This window comes from Macaca mulatta, chromosome 8, assembly GCF_049350105.2.
Source record: "Macaca mulatta isolate MMU2019108-1 chromosome 8, T2T-MMU8v2.0, whole genome shotgun sequence".
NCBI lineage: Eukaryota > Metazoa > Chordata > Mammalia > Primates > Cercopithecidae > Macaca > Macaca mulatta.
The window spans coordinates 111,820,461-111,833,867 of NC_133413.1; the positions used below are offsets into that span (position 1 = coordinate 111,820,461).

General features: G+C 42.2%; 1 protein-coding gene across 3 annotated transcripts in view; it reads right to left on the reverse strand.

Annotated features, from left to right (window-relative positions):
* Window positions 1–13,407, reverse strand: part of LOC114680429 (uncharacterized) — a 141,286-nt gene that overhangs the window by 127,510 nt on the left and 369 nt on the right. The window lies entirely within an intron of this gene.

Consider the following 13,407-nt stretch of genomic DNA (forward strand, 5'->3'; position numbering starts at 1 on the left):
TTGAAGTTCCCCAACCATGGAATAGTTGTAGAATGGGAAGGGTGCTTGTGATTGAGAGTGTTTGTCACTTATTCTTTCATCACATATGTACTACCTGCCAGCTATGCACTGGGTAGATGATGGTGAACCAATAATAGGCATTATTGGTTAGTTGCCTTCATGGAGCTTAGAGTCTAGTGGTGGGAGATGGTTGGTGATCAAAGACCACACAAGTAAATGTTAAATTACAACTGTAATTCAAGAGGAAAGATATTGCTCCATACATACATTATGGAGAGAGGTATCTTTCCAAAATACCTATCTCTCATCTGGGAGAGTCAAAGACGTTTCCCTGAGGAAGAGATGATTGAACACTGACACAAAAGAAGGTTGGGAGCTAGTTGGGTGAGGAAGGAAAGAAAACAAGAATTTTGAGGAGACAGATCTGTAAATGGGCAAGAGTGGATAGTACGTTTGCAATTTGTACTTTAATTTCTTAAATTAACTTTATCTTGATTAAAAGTGTGTGTATATGTATATGTGTGTATAAACTATACATGTATATAAAACTATATATGTAGTTTAAAAGTCAAGTGATTACATTGATTAATAATATTGAAAATAATATTATTTACAATGCATGCCTCACTCCTATCCACTTGCCAGTCATATTCCTTAGAGGCAACCTTTCTTTCTTTCTTTCTTTCTTTCTTTCTTTCTTTCTTTCTTTCTTTCTTTCTTTCTTTCTTTCTTTCTTTCTTTCTTTCTTTCTTTCTTTCTTTCTTTCTCTCTCTTTCTCTTTCTTTCTTTCTTTCTTTCTTTCTTTCTTTCTTTCTTTCTTTCTTTCTTTCTTTCTTTCTTTCTTTCTTTTCTCTCTTTCTCTCTCTCTCTCTCTCTTTCTTTCTTTTTCTTTCTTTCTTTCCTCAATCTTCCCACCTTTGCCCAGGACTACAGATGCACATCACCATGCCTGGCTAATGGTTTGTATCTTTTCTGTAGAGACAGGGTTTCCCCTTGTTGCCCAGGCTGGTCTGGAACTTTTGGACTCAAGCATTCCTTCCACCTTGGCATCCCAAAGTGCTCGGATGACAGATGTGAGCCACTGTGCTTGGCAGCAATTCTTTTTCATCATTTGAACTTTCTCTTAAAAATTCTAACATTTGGCCGGGCGCGGTGGCTCGAGCCTGTAATCCCAGCACTTTGGGAGCCCTAGATGGGCGGATCACGAGGTCAGGAGGTCGAGACCATCCTAGCTAACATGGTGAAACCCCGTCTCTACTAAAAATTACAAAAAACTAGCCGGGCGAGGTGGTGGGTGCCTGTAGTCCCAGCTACTCGAGAGGCTGAGGCAGGAGAATGGCTTAAACCCAGGAGGCAGAGCTTGCAGTGAGCTGAGATCACGCCACTGCATGCCAGCCTGGGCGACAGAGCAAGACTCCGTCTCAAAAAAAAAGAAAAATAAATAAATAAATAAATAAATAAAAATTTTAACATTTACTCCTGCATTTCCAAGTAATATGCTGATTTGCTAACCCAGAACAGATTTCCAATTTCTTCTTTCTTGCCTGCCTTAGGGCTTGGAAAAGCTTGCTATTCACTCTTCCAGCCACCCTTGCAGATAGGGGTGACTGTGTGATCCAGTCCTGGCCAATGGGACATCAGATGAAGGCATGTTGGAAGCTTCTAATATCAATGCTGGTATTGTTTTTTTTAATGAATACCATAGCTGAAGTTAGCATCACTCCTCCCTCCTTCTTACTGCCTTAAACACAGATGTAATGGTTACAGTTGAAGGGATTATCTTCTGCCCACAGGGAAAAGGCCAAGAGAATCTTGGAGATACCAGAATTGACATCACTGAATATCAGGACCGAAGCCAGTGTCACTAGCTTTGAGACCATTATTTATTTAAGTGAGAAAAATTAAATTCTATTTTTCTAAAAAACTCTTAGCCTTGATTTACTAGCAGCCCAACACATTCCTAACTAACACTAATGCTGCTAGTTCATGATTTATAAGTTGCAGGCAGCATCTATGGACTTACTGCTATGGCAGCTGGTTTAACTCTTCCACAACCCTCCACTTCCTTTTTATACATACAACTTCAGTACCTTTCTCCCTTTATCTTTCCAATTGAGTTTTTTTTTTTTTTTTTTTTTTTTTTTTTTGAGACGGAGTCTTGCTCTGTCGCCCAGGCTGGAGTGCAGTGGCCGGATCTCAGCTCACTGCAAGCTCCACCTCCCGGGTCTACGCCATTCTCCTGCCTCAGCCTCCGGAGTAGCTAGGACTACAGGCGCCCGCCACCTCGTCCGGCTAGTTTTTTGTGGTATTTTTTAGTAGAGACGGGGTTTCACCGTATTAGCCAGGCTGGTCTCGATCTCCTGACCTCGTGATCCGCCCATCTCGGCCTCCCAAAGTGCTGGGATTACAGGCTTGAGCCACCGCGCCCGGCTCCAATTGAGTTTTATCACCAATTTTAGCAAATTATCTTTCAGTAATTATATTACTATGACCATATGAATATTATTCAGTTGAGCCAAGTATGTATTAAGATTAATATGATTATATTTCCATCCTTGTACTTTTTTTTTCCCTGGAGCTACTGAATGCTAAATATCTCCTTTGTTTTCTCTGTACCTATTGCTAATACTTTCTGCACTCACAAAGACTATCAATATAATTTCCTACAATCTTAAAGTTAGTAGCTGGATTCTCCCCCTCTATTTTATCCAGAGACCTCTGTTAAAGGAGAAGTTTAGTTACTCTCTAAGCTGGCTACAAAGCCATCATTCTCTGACTTTCCTCTTTTTTTTTTTTTTTTTTTTCTGAGACAGGGTCTCACTCTGTTGTGCAGGCTGGAGTGCAGTGGCACAATCTCAGCTCACTGGAGCCTTTGCCTCCTGGGTTCAAGCGATTCTCATGCCTCAGCCTCCCAAGTAGCTGGGATTATAGGTGTGCACCACCACGCCTGGATAACAGAGACGGGGTTTCACCGGTTTCAAGATGCAGCCTCAAACTCCTGGCCTAAAGTGATCCACCCACTTTGGCATCCCAAAGTGCTGGGATTATGGGCATGAGCCACCATGCCCGGCCCTTCCTCTTTTTCTGTTGGCTACCCTGTTTTCTGAATCTTAGGACTATTCCTTTTTTTTGGTATTTTCCCATGTATTAATGAAGGATATCATCCAATACCTTTCTGAGAAAGAGTGCATGACAAGCAATTTTTGACACCTTGCACTTCTGAAACTAAATTTTATTCTACTTTTATACTTCACTGATAACTTGTCTATGCACAGAATCCAGTAAAGGCATTTTTCTAATCTCTTCAAGCTGGCGGTATTGCTAAAAAGCCTAATAGATTCTGATTCTTGACCCTTCATATACAAGCAGTTTTTCTTCGCTTATTTCATTTTATTTTTACTCTCTGGAAAGTTCAGTCAAGAAATTTAATGATAATTGCCTCAATTTATACCTTTCAGAATTCACTGGGCTGAGCATTCAGTGGGTCCTGTCAATAAGAAACATAATGCTTTATTTAGTTTTTAAAAATCATATTTTATGTTTTCTCTAATGATTTTCTCCCCATTATTTTTTTCTACTCTTTCTGAAACATCTGTTAGTCACACATTATTGTTTCTTAACTGACTGTACACTTTTCTTTTCTTTCTATTGTCCATTTTGCTGTCTTTTTGTTCTACTTTCTGGGAGATTTCTTAGATTCTGTCTTTAAACATTCCATTAAAGACTCTATTTCAGCTTTCCTATTTTTAATGTTCAGAAACTCTTTTGCCTCTCTAATATTTGTGTTTGTTGCCTTTATTTGATTGATTGATTGATTTTCTTATTTATTTATTTTGAGACTGTGTTTCACTCTCGTTGCCTAGGCTGGAGTGCAATGGCGTGATTTCAGCTCACCACAACCTTTACCTCCCGGGTTCAAGTGATTCTCCTGCCTCAGCCTCCCAAGTAGCTGGGATTACAGGCATGCGCCACCACGCCTGGCTAATTTTGTATTTTTAGTAGAGATGGGGTTTCTCCATGTTGGTCAGGCTGGTCTTGAACTCCTGACCTTTGGGAGGCCTTGGCCTCCCAAAGTGCTGGGATTACTGGCATAAGCCACCATGCCCAGCCTTCATTTTTATTTTTTTATTTTTAATTTTATTTATTTATTTCATTATTATACTTTAAGTTCTAGGGTACATGTGCATAACGTGCAGGCTTGTTACATATGTATACTTGTGCCATGTTGGTGTGCTGCACCCATCAACTCATCAGCACCCATCAACTCGTCATTTACATTAGGTATCACTCCCAATGCAATCCCTCCCCCTACCCCTCCCCGTGATAGGCCCCGGTGTGTGATGTTCCCCTTCCCGAGTCTAAGCATTTTTATTTTTTTTTGAGACAGAGTCTCTCTCTGTCACCCAGGCTGGAGTGCAGTGGTACAATCTGGGCTCACTGCAACCTCCACCTCCTGGATTCAAATAATTCTCCTGCCTCAGCCTCCCAAGTAGCTGGGAATACCGGGTCCTGCCACCATGCCCTGCTACATTTTGCATATTTTGTACAGACGGGGTTTCGCCATGCCAGACTGGCCTCGAACTCCTGGCCTCAAGTGATCTGCCCACCTCGGCCTCCCAAAGTGCTGGGATTACAAGCGTGAGCCACTACGCCTGGCCCTTTGTTGCTCTTAAATAGTACATTGTTCTTGTTTCATGGGTGCATTGTTTACATATTAATTATATACTCTTTATACCATCCCTGTACTGTCAGTTTTTCTCAAAGTTATTCTTTTAGTTAGACTTTTGTTTTGTTCTGGTGTTTGTACTTCCTTTTGGAGGCTTTTCTCAAACACTGATGATCTCTGACCTCATGTTGATATTTAAGTGTGATATAAGAAGCTCGGTAGAGACTCTCTGTGAGGGTGGAACTGAATGACTTTTTTGAAAGGAGATATGGTAGACAGCAAGCGTCTTTCTTCCTTTTTTTCTCTTTCCTTTCCTTTTTTTTTTTTTTTTGAGATGGAGTTTCACTCTTGTTGCCCAGGCTGAAGTGCAATGGTGTGATCTCAGCTCACCACAACCTCCACCTCTCTGGTTCAAGTGATTCTCCTGCCTCAGTCCCCTGAGTAGCTAGGATTATAGGCATGTACCACCATGCCCGGCTAATTTTGTATTTTTAGTGGAGATGGGGTTTCTCCATGTTGGCCAGGCTGGTCTCAAACTCCCGACCTCAGGTGACCTGCCCGCCTCAGCCTTCCAAAGTGTCGAGATTACAGGCATGAGCCACCATGCCTGGTTCTTCCTTTCTTTTCTCTCTGTCCCTCCCTCCCTCCTTCCCTTTCTTCCTCCCTTCCTCCCTTTCTCCTTCTGGATTGGGGAACACCTACACATTCACATCTGTAGATCTTTTTCTAGGACCTTATAATTTATTTAAAGAAACATCCTCTGATCTCTTGCCTTGGGGGAGAGGGATGGGGGGTGGTGGTATAAACTTGGCTCCTGGCTTACTAAGCTGGGTGGAGGAAACTATGAGATGATATCTCACTCATTAGCATATGATCTTTCACTTGCTCTCCTTCTTGCAGGTCCAGTGGCTCTCTCCTGATAGTTCCCCTGATGTACCCAAGTGGGAAGTCCTCCTGGTTCAATTTCACTACAGTACACTCTGTCTCCTGCTAGCGTGGAGGAGGGATGGAGTTTTGGGCTGAATTGTATCTCCCTAAATTCAAGTGTTGAAGTCCTAACCCCCTCGTGCCTCAGAACGTGAGTGTATTTGGAGATAGGGTCTTTCAAGAGGTAAATAAGGTAAGATGGAATCATATGGGTGGGCCCTAATCCCATATGTTATAAGAAAAGGAGATTAGAACACAGACATGTGGGCTCACAGTGCAACGACCATGTGAGGACCCAGTAAGATGGCCACCTGCAAGCTAAGGAGGAGGCCTTCAAAGAAAGTGACTCTGCTAGCACCTCAATCTTGACTTCTATCCTCCAGAACTGTGAGAAAATAAACTTTTGTTGTTTAAACCACACCATCTGTGGTATTTTGTCATGGCAGCCTGGAAAACTAACATGGATGAGAGCTTGTTTGCACTGGGTGGAGGTGGGGGCCTAGGGGCCTAACAGCTTTGTATCAAGCTTTTCAATCAATCCCTCTGGCATCAGCCCTATCACTCACTCCCACCTTCAACGATAATTGGACACTTGATTTTCAAGGCCAAGCTTGTCCAGCCCTTGGCCTGCGGGCCACATGCGGCCCAGGATGGCTCTGAATGCAGTACAACACAAATTGGTAAACTTTCTTAAAACACTATGAGATTTTTTTTTTTTTTTTTGCTCATCAGCTATCATTAGTGTGTTTTATGTGTGGCTCAAGACAATTTTTCTTCTAATTTGGCCCAGGGCAGCCAAAAGATTGGACACACCTGTTCTAGGCTTTTCTGAGGTTCTACAGGCTAAATGGTCATGACCCTCAGTGTCACAGATGATTAAGCTCATCTGTCTTAACTCTGCTAAATCAGTTTCTACTCCTTCAGTCACTTTCTAATTTCCAAATTTTGTTGTCATCTTTAATACTTTCATCTCCTTCCTTACTCTCCTATCACTGAGGATTCAGGAAGGACTAGAGGGCCAGGATGTGGTGGCTCACACCTATAATTCCAACACTTTGAGAGGCCAAGCACTGCTTGAGCCCAGGAGATTGAGGCAGCCTGCAGTGAGCTAAGATTGTACCACTGAATTCCAGCCTGGGTTATAGAGTGACTCCTTGTCTTAAAAGAAAAGAAAAGAGAAGAAAAAGATGAAGCAATAGAGATAAAGACACTTGCTCAATGCTGTTTTAACAGGGCAGTGCTTTCTGTGAAAGGGTTACCTATGGCTAATTCCAGCAACAGAAACACTTGCTATCCTTAAGAAATATACAAAACCCAACAGACTGCTGGCTGAAAAAGAGGCTCCAAACTGCAAGGGAACTGCCATTGAATGCTCAGTTGGTTAAGTTATACATCCTTAGGTCGATTTCAAATTCAGGCATCCAGGTACATTTTATTCTTCTCCAGGTTCCTTCTTGGGGATAATAGCCAATTTAACAAATTAGTGTTTTTACAGTGCAAAACAACCTAGGAGGAGATAGTACCTGTCACGGCTTCACAGCATATTCAATGACAGATCTGCTATAGTGGCCCGCATATGATGACATATGGCGGAAGACAGTCAGCAGGCAGACTTGTTTAACTAGATCTGCAGCCCTTTAAAACTGGATTCTGGCTGGGCGCGGTGGCTCATGCCTGTAATGCCAGCACTTTGGAAGGCCAAGGTGGGTGGATCATTTGAGGCCAGGATTTCCAGATCAGCCTGGCCAACGTGGTGAAACCCTGTCTCTACTAAAAATACAAAAGTTAGCTGGGCATGGTTGCAGATACCTAGTGATGGGCCCAGCTACTCAGGAGACTGAGGCAGAAGAATCACTTGAACCTGGGAAGTGGAGGTTGCAGTGAGCAGAGATCATACCAGCACTCCAGCCTGAGCAACAGAGCAAGACTCCATCTCAAAAAAACAAAAACAAAAACCAACCAACTGAATTCTTCTGCCCAGATGGCATAGAATGGCATCCTTTTCCCCAAGTCTCACTATAATAAGAGGTTCATGATAATGAAATGACAATTTAGCATCAAATTCTAAACACTTTTGACAATAAGAAAGTGAGATTAGCCATCTTAATAGTCATCTATTAAGACCATTACTTAAATGATAATCAAAATAACATTACTTTTCCCCAGGAATTTAATTAAAAATTTTAACTCGGCCGGGCGCGGTGGCTCAAGCCTGTAATCCCAGCACTTTGGGAGGCCGAGACGGGCGGATCACGAGGTCAGGAGATCGAGACCATCCTGGCTAACACGGTGAAACCCCGTCTCTACTAAAAAATACAAAAAAAACTAGCCGGGCGAGGTGGCGGGCGCCTGTAGTCCCAGCTACTCGGGAGGCTGAGGCAGGAGAATGGCGTGAACCCGGGAGGCGGAGCTTGCAGTGAGCTGAGATCCGGCCACTGCACTCCAGCCTGGGCGACAGAGCAAGACTCCGTGTCAAAAAAAAAAAAAAAAAAAAAAAAAAAAATTTTAACTCATAAACAATTTTGTTAGAAACAGCAGTATCTTGTTACCAGTTTTTATATGAACATTTGCTTTGTTGCTGCCTCCTAAAATAACCATCAAATTCTAAACTGTGCTGAAACTTCCAAGTTCATGATGCATACTGCAGCAGATTCCAGGATCATTATTCTGAGGAGCTAACTACTCCAACTAAGGACAGCAGCCAACCATTAAATAAATAATCACTAGGTTCAGAATGGAAGAATCCACACAGGTAAAATCCATTACTTACTCTACGGCTGTCTGTTGCAAAACTGCATGTCCAGCATAATTTAGGATGATGGTCTTCAATGGCTAAGGGTGTGCAGCTTTATGCTGTCAGAATACTGTGCTGTGTTTCTCAAATTTTAAGATACATCAGAACCATCTATAGGCTTGTTAGAAACACAGGTTGCTGCCCACCTCCTCGAATTTCTGATTCCATGGGTCTGGGGTGAGTTGGTGAATCTGCATTCCTAACAAGTTATCAGGGGATCTGATGTTGACAGTCCATCCAGGGACCACACTTTGGGAACCACTGCTGCACTTAAGTGTTTATGAATAAAGATATTTGGAGAGAGAGAGTAGTAGAGTCTCATGGTGAGTGTGGCAGAAGCTTTCATATTTATTTACTATTCTTCTGCCAAAGGAATCAAAACATTTGAGTAACAGGTAATTTCATGGTTGACATTTTAAAACGGTCCTTTCGAACATCTTCCTTTGCTAATCTAACCAATAAATACAGCAGTAGTTAGCCAGTAGAGGGACAACAAGCTATCTGAACGAAGTTGAGTTATTAGATACCAAAGAGGAAGAAAAGATTCTGGACTATCATAAACCAACAAAAGGAATGGTTTAAACATGAACACTGGGGTTCTTTGCACAAACAAATTTAGGATAGTTTGGTAAAAGCTTTTGTACAATTTTGGAAACGGACTTCAGATTAAAGGGTTAAACACACTTATTTATCTTCATTCTCCCCTAAAAAGATGGTAAAAGAACATAAAGGGATAAAACCATAGGGGCAAAGAAGATAGAGGAGGAGTCATCAGCAAAAGTTATATTTCAACACAATTCTGAAGAATAGAGAGGGTCGATGGAGGAGTGAAAACTAGTTTAACAGAACAGTGAAAGCTACACTGTAATACGGCCATAGAGGTCAGTACAGAAAGAGCCCAATTCCCTACAAAACCCTAGCGTGGTCTGGGCCTTGGAGATGACAGAGATCACTAGAAGAAAATACTGATGAAGGGCCCCAGGATCCCAGAAGGTGAGGCAGAGGTGAGCAGGTAAAAGCAAGGGGCCAGGTCAATGTTGGCACTTGGAGTTGCTGGAGTCTCAGGTGCCCTGTCCCACTCCTCGCAGTCAGCAAGAGAAAGAGGAGGGAGGCTTGCCCAGCAGGCACAAAGAAGGCAGGAATAAGGCACCTGCAGGAAAGAAAAGAGTGTGAAAGATTGCATCCTAAGCAGTTACTCATCCAGACCTCTTCCCCTGAACTGCTTCCAGAATGCTGGCAGCCAAGTGAATGCCTCCTCAGGCAAGGGATTGTAAGATATTTCTCATGAGAAACTGACAAGCCCCAAAGAAAAGACATCTAGTTTCTGACATTTGAGGTATCTTCCCATGAAAAAATGAGCTTTTGTCTGATCACCATACAGCAAGCCCACCAGTGAGCCCATACTTTTCTCACCCACATACAGAGTTTCTGGTGAGGTTTCTATTACCTCATTCCTGAGAGGAAAAGATTTACAGACAGTTGACGAAAGCCTCTAACGTGATGGGACTAAAACAAATACATGAGAAGGGAAGCTAGAGAAAGCCAAGACTAGGCAGGAGGCAAAGGATACAGCCTATCTGGAAAGATAGAAAAAGTTAGTGCGACTGTGACATGATCACTACATTCTATTTATAACAGACAGCATGAAATGAGCTCTTTAAATAGTTGAGATAACAACTGCAGTAGAAAGTAAAGCAAGAAAATATCCTCCAAAATAGGGCAAAAGATGAAGAGATGTGCAACAGGAAAAAACAATGAAGAACATTCTGAGATTAATCCAGTTTAAAAAATAAATAATAAGATTCAATAATAATTGATAATTTAATAAGTGCCTGATACTGTTCTAAGTGAATCAGACATATTAGGGAGGTAACTACTATTATTATCTCCATTTTATAGATGAGGAAACTGAAGCACGGCAAAATTAAGTGGCATTCTCAATAGTAACACTGGAAGCTAGAAGATAAAAGAACAATTTCTGCCTGTAATTGCAGCTACTTGGGAAGTTGAGTCAGGAGGATCACTTGAGTCCAGGATTTTGAGGCTTTTGAGGCTGCAGAGAGCTATAACCATGGCACTCCAGCTGGTGTGACAGAATAAGAGCCTATTTTTAAAAATTTAATTAATTTTTTTTTGAGACAAGGTTTTGCTCTGTAGCCCAGGCTGGAGTGCAGCGTCATGATCTCAACTCACTGCAGCCTTGACCTCCCTGGGGTCAGGCAATCTCCTTACCTTAGCCCCCTGAGTAGCTGGGACTACAGGTGCACACCAGTATGCCCGGTTAATTTTTGTATTTTTTACAGAGATGGGGTCTAGCTACATTGCCCATGCTGATCTTGAACTCTTGGACTCAAGTGATTCTCCTGCCTTGGCCTCCCAAAGTGCTGGGATTACAGGTGCAAGCCACTGTGCATGGCCTAAAAAGTTTTTTTAATTAAAAATTAAAATAGGGCCGGGCGCGGTGGCTCAAGCCTGTAATCCCAGCACTTTGGGAGGCCGAGACGGGCGGATCACGAGGTCAGGAGATCGAGACCATCCTGGCTAACACCGTGAAACCCCGTCTCTACTAAAAATACAAAAAACTAGCCGGGCGAGGTGGCGGGCGCCTGTAGTCCCAGCTACTCCGGAGGCTGAGGCAGGAGAATGGCGTAAACCCGGGAGGCGGAGCTTGCAGTGAGCTGAGATCCGGCCACTGCACTCCAGCCCGGGCTACAGAGCAAGACTCCGTCTCAAAAAAAAAAAAAAAAAAAAAAAAAAAAAAAAAAAATTAAAATAAATAAGTGAAAGAGCAATTTCTATAAAATTATGAATGAAGAAATTCTGGTTAGAATTCTACACTTGGTCGAACTCTCTATTAAAAGTAAAAGTTGAATAAAGACATATCTAGTATGTAAGAACTCAAATTTTACCTTCTGTACCTTTTCTTGGGCTGTTACTAAAACATGTGCCATGGAAAATGAAGCAGTAAACCAAGAAAGAAGGCACAAAACACAGAAATGGGTATCTCACACTACAAATTAAGGAGTGTCCCAGGCTGGGCATGGTGGCTAATGCCTGTAATCCCAGCACTTTGGGAGGCCGAGGCAGGTGGATCACCTGAGGTTGGGAGTTCTAGACCAGCCTGACCAACATGGAGAAACTCCGTCTCTACTAAAAATACAAAATTAGCTGAATGTGGTGGCACATGCCTGTAATCCCAGCTACTTGGGAGGCTGAGGCAGGGGAATCGCTGGAACTCGGGAGGCAGAGGTTGCGGTGAGCTGAGATCATACCATTACACTCCGGCCTGGGCAACAGAGAGAGACTCTGAAAAAAAAAAAAAAAAAAAAAAAGGAGTGTCCCAGGATGACACTTGAGCAGTGGATTCACAGAGCAACTCATCTCCACTGAAACAGTAGAACAGTGAATTTCTGGAGGAATTGTTTTCAGGGGAAAATTGGAATTGATTGTTTGATCATTTGGAAAATAAATATGATAGTCATTTGATAGATCAGTTGTAGAAAAATATCAGGATAGGTGCATAATAAATTAAGTAAATAGATACAAGTTTTTATAAGAAAGAAAACAATAATAGTACACTATTGGCTCTGTTGTCATTGCTACTGGCATAGTCACTTAGCTCCTAAACTGTGAAAGTGCTGTGTTGGAAGGAGAAGTTGCTTGGCATGAAAGAGCTAAATCCTAATCTGAAGCAACAGGTAGTCAGAGCACAACATCTATTGGCAAATCAAGAGACGGCAGTATAAATTATTTAGAAATAGGGAGGCGAATGACAGAAGAGACAGATAAAAGTGGAATGTGGCTACCTCTAAAAAGGAGAGGAACATGATAGGTATTGCATTATCTTAAAATATTATATTAAAATAGTACCTGCATTGTCTTAAAATATATTAGTTTCTAAGTGTGTGTTTATATTGTTTTAAAAAAATACAATTTTGAAATTTATTTGTTGAAAATGGACACATGGAACAAACCAAACCTTGTTTTATCGTGTAATTTTCAGAAAATATGTGATCCATAAGATTAAAAGAAAAGTTGTATTAAGTCTGGCAGCTTTAGTATTAACTTGAAATAAAATATGGTAAGCTTTCCACGTCCTCCTTTGTTTCCACAATCCATATGTACGAGCTAGATCCCAGTCAGAACTTCCACAAACACTTCACTCTTTGGTAGCGGCGGTTATAAATTACACCTCTGCTAATTTGCATTGTTCCCAACCAGGAGAAACATTACCACAAAAAAAATCAGTTTCATCCTGCAGTGTTTCCGTAGCAACCATATTAAGCTGGAAGAATAAAGCACCTTTGTAGCGGTAGCGTCTATTGAATTACAATGTAAACGTTGATGCCTGCCTGGAAACGTCAAATGACAACAGGTTTACAGAACGAATTCAGTGGTTGTTTGCAGCTCTGGAATCCCAGGCTGCAGAGTTGAGATCGAAGAGGTGCGCCTGGCCATCTTAGTGTCCATTCAACCAAATCTCCTCACTCCATCAAAACCACGCCACTCCCCACCTGCCCAGCTCGTAAAAGGATGCTCACCTGCTTGAAAATCTGTAATATATCTGATGTCTTTTACACAACAGGACGCGAAAAGTGTTTGTTGTGGATAAGAATGTTAAAAATTCAATTACGCAACAGACCAAACTTTGTGTTTCTTTCCCCCTCTCAGCACAAAGTAACTTTAGTCCCGTCCTCTTCTGCCACTGTCAAACAGCCCTGTTACTGTGGGCATTAAATGCCTTGTGGCGTACTGCGCATTTGATTCTGGTTGACTTGGGATACCTGAGCTCGGCTCTCATTAGTTCTTCCGCTCGACCCATAATCCCTAGTGTTTGCAGGTGTTGCATTCCCCCAACCCCTTTCTTCGCTTCAACCAGTACCCCCGACCTTCCCATCCCTGCCTTGGAGAAGGAGGAAAACGCAGCTTGAGGTCTACTCGAAGAACTGACCCTCAGCTCTCACAGGCTGCCGCCGAGCTGCAAGCATGCCGCCGCTCCACTCAGGTAAACTTCGGAGTG